The sequence below is a fragment of the Canis lupus genome, chromosome 9, assembly GCF_011100685.1.
Source record: "Canis lupus familiaris isolate Mischka breed German Shepherd chromosome 9, alternate assembly UU_Cfam_GSD_1.0, whole genome shotgun sequence".
In the NCBI taxonomy this organism is placed as follows: Eukaryota; Metazoa; Chordata; class Mammalia; order Carnivora; family Canidae; genus Canis; species Canis lupus.
Window position 1 is genome coordinate 56,505,878 of NC_049230.1, and position 5,857 is coordinate 56,511,734.

Sequence of the window (5,857 nt, forward strand, 5' to 3'; positions counted from 1 at the left end):
GCCGCCGCCGCCGCCGCCGGCGCCAGGCCCGTCCCCGCCGCTCCGGCTGCCGCCCCAGCCCGCGCCCCCCGCCCCCGGAAGCGGTTCCCGGGCCCGCCCCCTCGGCGCCAGCGCTTCCGGGCAGGCGCGGACAGGGGCGGGGGCGCTGCGGGACTGGCCTGTCGCCCGGCCTGGGCCCCGGGTCCCGCCCCGGCCGCGCCTCGGAGCCTCGCCGCGGACACGTGGGCGAGCGGCGGCCTCGGTGCGGACTCCGCCAGGGAGCGGCGGCGGCCCTCGCCCCGAGGCCTCCAGCCCGCCTTCTCGTCGGCGCCCCCTGCTGGCGGGAGGAGGGCTCCGCAGCGGGGCGCGCCCCGGGTGTCCCCGAGAGGAGTCGCGAGCGCAGGATCCTCGACCCGCCACCGCCGGGGGTGGGGTGTGCCTGCGACCACCCCCGCCTAGCTCTCCCCTTCCGAGACCCGAGACCCCTCAGCGCTTCGGGCGCCTGCCCCTCACCGAGCCGCGCCCGGCGGGACAGCTGAAGGCAGCAGGTAGGGTGCAGTGGGGAGAAGCACCTGCCACATCGGGTCACTTAACGCGTGACCTTGGGCAGATTAGCTCCTCCCTAAAGCAGGAGATAAAAATCCCGAACTATAAAACCCCTGTCGCAGAGTATGCCTCAGAAAAACGTGCATTTCCAGATCCTCGGAGACACCCCCCACCCCCACCCCCACCCCCACCCCCACCCCCCAGTGTTGACACTCGGCTGGGCTGCGAGTGCGAGCTTGGCCAGCATTTTCCTCTCTGCTTCGGGGGGATTTAGCCCCCTTTGCATTTTGGTGGATTCCTCCGTAGTAGTGGTAGGGGTTTATTTTCCTTCTTCTGACTTTGTGATGAAAATAAACCAGGAGTCAGGATACTAGCTCTTCTTCAAGATACAAAGCTGATACTACCTGATGCTACTTCATCCTTTACAAAGCAGGAACTCTTTCCCCAGGATCTATCAAGTAGTCACCTTCCAATAAGGGCAGTTTTACCTTCGTTAAACAATCTGCAGGGCACTGGGTAGACACTTTATGGACATGACCCCTTTTAACACACAACCCCAGGGGATAGCAATCAATTATCATCTCCCTTTTATCCAGGAAGGGACTGAGGCTCAGAGAGGTCACGTGATGTATCTAAAGTCACACAGCTAAATGGCAGGCTCGGGATGAGTTCCCCATCTCTCTGACTCCAGACAGGAAATTCTTAGGGCAACAGATTATTCCAAACACAGAATTTTAGGTAACCGGTTCCTAACTGCAGGCACCTGGACAGTGTCACTCTCTGATTACTATTCGTCTTGAGCTATTTCCTCGAGATCTGTCCCCAAAAGTGAGATCAGTGAGCCCAGGAGCACAGGAATGCACGTTCTCATGTCAGGTTTCCTCTGGACCAAGGGGCTGACTCACAAGCACACATGAATGAGTTCCTGTTTCCCTGCAGACCAGCTGTGGGCCTCGTCATTTTAACTGTTGCTAAATTTGTTGGTAAGAGTTGGGGTCTTCTTGGCTGTAATACAGTATTTGCATGTCATTAAGGACTGTAAAGACTAAAATGTTCCTAAGTGTTTCACCTTTTTGTCATGTGTCTCAAAGTTACTGGCCACCTGTCCATTGGACACTGGGTATTTCCCTCACAGATGTACTTTTATACCCCCACCTACTTGGGTCACTAAACTCATTTATTTTTCCAGCCCCCTGCTTTTTATTTTTGTCATTTGGCTGATTATATGTTATCATCTTTACTAATGTAGTTAGAAAATCGTCGCTTCTCTGCAATTGGAGTGTATGTGTTTCTGTTTTCCCATAATCTTGGTGGCATTTTAAAAATGACTTTTTAGCCCCTTTCAAATCAAAAAGAGGCTAGAGGGTGATGTATGGGCCCCATTTTAAGTTATTCCACAGTTATCCAGCCTTGCCAGCAATGTTCATGAAATGATCAAATTCACATCTCATCAAAGTTCGGCCTTCACCTTCAATCCAGTCAAGGGGTGGTTTTGCCATTATGGGGTCAGCATTTGTGACAGTGGCAGCTGGTGTTTGCTGATACCTGTGTTCTGCCTTCTCCTCTGTGGCTAAAGCACATCTCCCAGCCTCCCCTCATTGTCACATGTCAGTGGAATAGTGTGTGAAGTGCTTGTAAATGAATTCCCTTCCCCGTCTTTCCTCCCCTCCCTTCCTAGGGCAGATGCCACTGAATCTCCACTTCTCACCTATTTCAGATTCCTGAGCGCTGGATGAGTCAAGATAGCCAGGTTATCTGATCTCTTCCCTCTCCTGGTTCCTACAAGGAGACCCTTTCTGCCAGAAGTCAGGCTATGCTACATGGCTCTGCTCCACTCAAAAATCCCCAGAGTTTGGGGGCTCAATCGGTGGAGCTTGCAACTCTTGATCTTGGAGTTGTGAGTTCAAGCGCCACGCTGGGGCTTAAAATCTTTACAAAAAATTAATAAATTAAAAAAATCCCTAGAGCTTAGCAAAATTTGTCTGTATTGGCACCCGTTAGAGTATTTACAGGACACACAAGAGACATGAGTATCCCTTAAACAAACAAGCAAACTGTGAAGTATTGGGGTTTTCCTCATTCTTGCATCCCTCACCAGGACCTCCAGAGACCCCTTCCACCTGCCTCACCACCTGAGTAATTCTGAGCCAGCAGGGGGCGTCTGTCTCTCCAAATAGTCCCAAGATGTCCACAGACTTTCAGAACATCCAAGAGGGTCAGGGTTCCTTCCACCTGGCCACCTCTGCAGAGTGGTGTCAGGGTTCCCCCTGTCTAGGAGGAGCCCTCTTCCTTGGAGACCCCTCTTGTCCTCCCTGCCTGTGTGATAGGGACCAGGTAGTTGGTTCACCCCTCTGAGCTTCTCTTCATCTGTTCAGTGGTGATTGGACTGTGGGGTGTGATTTGTTGTCTCCCCTCCCACAGCCAAGACTGAGCAGTAGAGTGCTGTGGCTAAGCAGTGAGGCTGATCCGGGTCTCAGTTCTCAGCTCAGCCACAGAGCTCCATGCTCTGATCCAGGGCAAGACCCTCATCCCACTGAGTGCCGGCCTCTGCATCTGTGGACAAAGTGATGGTACCTACCTCCACAGGTAAATAAGATAATGACACAGTGCTTTCAGCATGGCACACTCAAGAATCATTCTTGGTCAACAAGAAAGCAAGAGAGAAAGGCTGGCTGCTAGAGCCCCTGCCCATTTCCATGAGGCCTTTCCTCACTTCCTGGAGAGATGGCTTACTGTCTCCTCTCCTTCATCTCACCTATCCAGCTTCAGAGTAGGCCTGACTTCCCTGGGACCTGAACCCTGCTGACACCCACTGGGACAGGTGCTGTCCCTGGAGTCCTTCCTGGCTGTCCTTTCCTTCCTGCTCTCTCGGTTTCCTGCTGATTCTCCAACACTGCCCCTTTAATGGACTCTGCTGGCACTCTGTACTTCTCCTTTGTAGTAACCACAATGGTAATTAACTACCTGTATAATCATGCATTTAATATGTGTCCCCCACCACTAGCCTAAAAACTCATGAGGGTAAGACTTTGACTTCTTTCCTGCGGTTTCTCCAGGGTTTCGTACTCAATAAATATCTGTTGCATTAATAGATAATGATTGTTTACCTGTCTGTGTTTCTAAATCTATGTTCCTTGAGGACAGGAGCTGTTTAATGGATCCTCTGCACCCTGCAGAGAATCTGGTGCTGATTGAGCAGCACCAAATATTTGCTGAATGAGAGAAAGAAAGAAAAAGAAAGAAAAAAGAAAAGAAAGAAAGAAAGAAAAAAAGAAAGAAAGAAAAGAAAAGAAAAGAAAAGAAAAGAAAAGAAGAGACAAAACCCCTCTGTCTCCTTTTACACACCTTACAACCAAGTCTCCCCATCTGTGTCAATAGTCCTCGGTCCTAATGAGCCCCTATTTTGTAGCTTTCCTGGACCCATGAGGAGGGTAAGTGAGAAAGGCCTTCCACATGTGTAGGGAATTCTCATTTGAAAAATAAAAGTTTTCAGGAAATCTGCACAGGTCCTCTCTGCCCTGCTTCCTGCAGAGAAAGCACCTACCTGGTCAAAACAGAGGGTACTCAAGAGAGGGTACACGAATACATACAGGACCACTTTTGGCTCAGAGCATTTGCCTCACGCTACTTATCATCAAAGCCATTAACTGCAAAATTTCATACTCACACTCATACATACTGTGGTAGGTAGTGTTGGATTCTGGTTAGGAGAATGGGGGAGTTTTTTTTTTTTTTTTTTTTTAAGTAAGCTCTACAGCCAAGGTGGGGCTTGAACTCATGACTTGAGACAAAGTCACATGCTCTACTGACTGAGCCACCCAGGCACACCAAGAATGGGGGGAGTCTTTAGAGTTGCTTTGGGTGAATCACTTAATCCTTTTGACTTTGACTTTTTCTTACTTATCTGAAAATGGGACCTAATAATACCAAATTTCCTCTTTTAATAAAGGATGCATTCTTTTTCACATTTAAACATTCTTGGAATCAGAAGACATCTTACAATCAGTGAGTATATTTAATTGGGTTGTGTTATCTTTGTCCCAAAAGTACATCAGTATATCCAGAGTGTATCTCAGAATCAGTAGCATTCTTGAGAGCTATGTCTCTCAAGATGTAGCCCTGTTATAACTCACAGGCACATGTCTTACTAAAGTCAGTAAAGTGGAGACATCTGCAAAGATCTAGCCTGGTTTAAAAGGTGACTTTGTGCTCTCAGTGTTATAAACCAGGCATAAACCCGCTGGGCATGCCTTGGATTTCAATGAATGGAGCAAACCGCACGTGAAGAGCCTTCATGCCGCCACATTAGTGTTTAATGTAAAGCCAACATCCTGTCCATCAAACTCGAGACTAGAAACATTGCTCACCGTCGCTCAGAAGTCAGAGGGCTTTGCGGGATGACTTTGATGAGCAAGACTCTTTAAAAAGATACCCGAGGAGGCAGAACCTTTCCTCCCTAAGTAAATTTCCCTAGAGCAAATAGTTCCGTTGACCTTAGACAGGGCTTCAGGGCTTTCCTGAGTTGAGAGCTATTTAAAAATAAAAGTCATGGCATCTGATTGTTTGAAGGCCTCACTAACAATTTCAAATATGAGGATCTGGAGAGGGGGGTGTTTCTTTCATCTCTCTATTTTTTCCTTCTGCTAGTCCTTTAGTCCTTTCCTCCTTATAATAGAATCAGAATGAAGGGGAGCCCTTTGGGCACAGAATCCCCAGACTGAGGTTTGCGGGATGGTCCCAGGCATTGTGGAGGGAGGACAGCCCATCTTTCTTTTTCTTTTAATCAACTTTAATGAGGTATGATGATTATTGGCCAATGTAGACATCCATTAACTGCCACCCCTACCTTTGCTCTTTTGGGCTTTTGCTGAGCATGAGCAAGGTGCTAAGCACCTGGGTTTTGATACTGCTTTCTAGAAACCCCATGCATCCTGCTTTGCTTGTGCAAGCTGCAGAAACCAGTGGCTGAGGGAGTCCCAACAGGAGAGGCGAGATCATTATGCTCGAAGCAGATCTGATGGGCATTGGAGGCACACAATGCGTGAAAGACCCTGGCGTGATATCACTGTTGCTTATTTACTCACTCAACAAATATTTATTGAGTGCTTAGTACCAAACATTGCCCTCGTTGGACCATCCCACAGACCTTAGTCTGGGGATTCTGTGCCCAAAGGGCTCCCCTTCATTCTGATTCTATTGTAAGGAGGAAAGGACTAAAGGACTAAAGGGGATATAGCAGTGGACAGAGGTAAGGAATCCCCACCTTTTGGGAATCCCCAGGGAAAGAGGGCATAAACTAACAAAGTGTGTTAGACAGGGAGAAAGATTATGG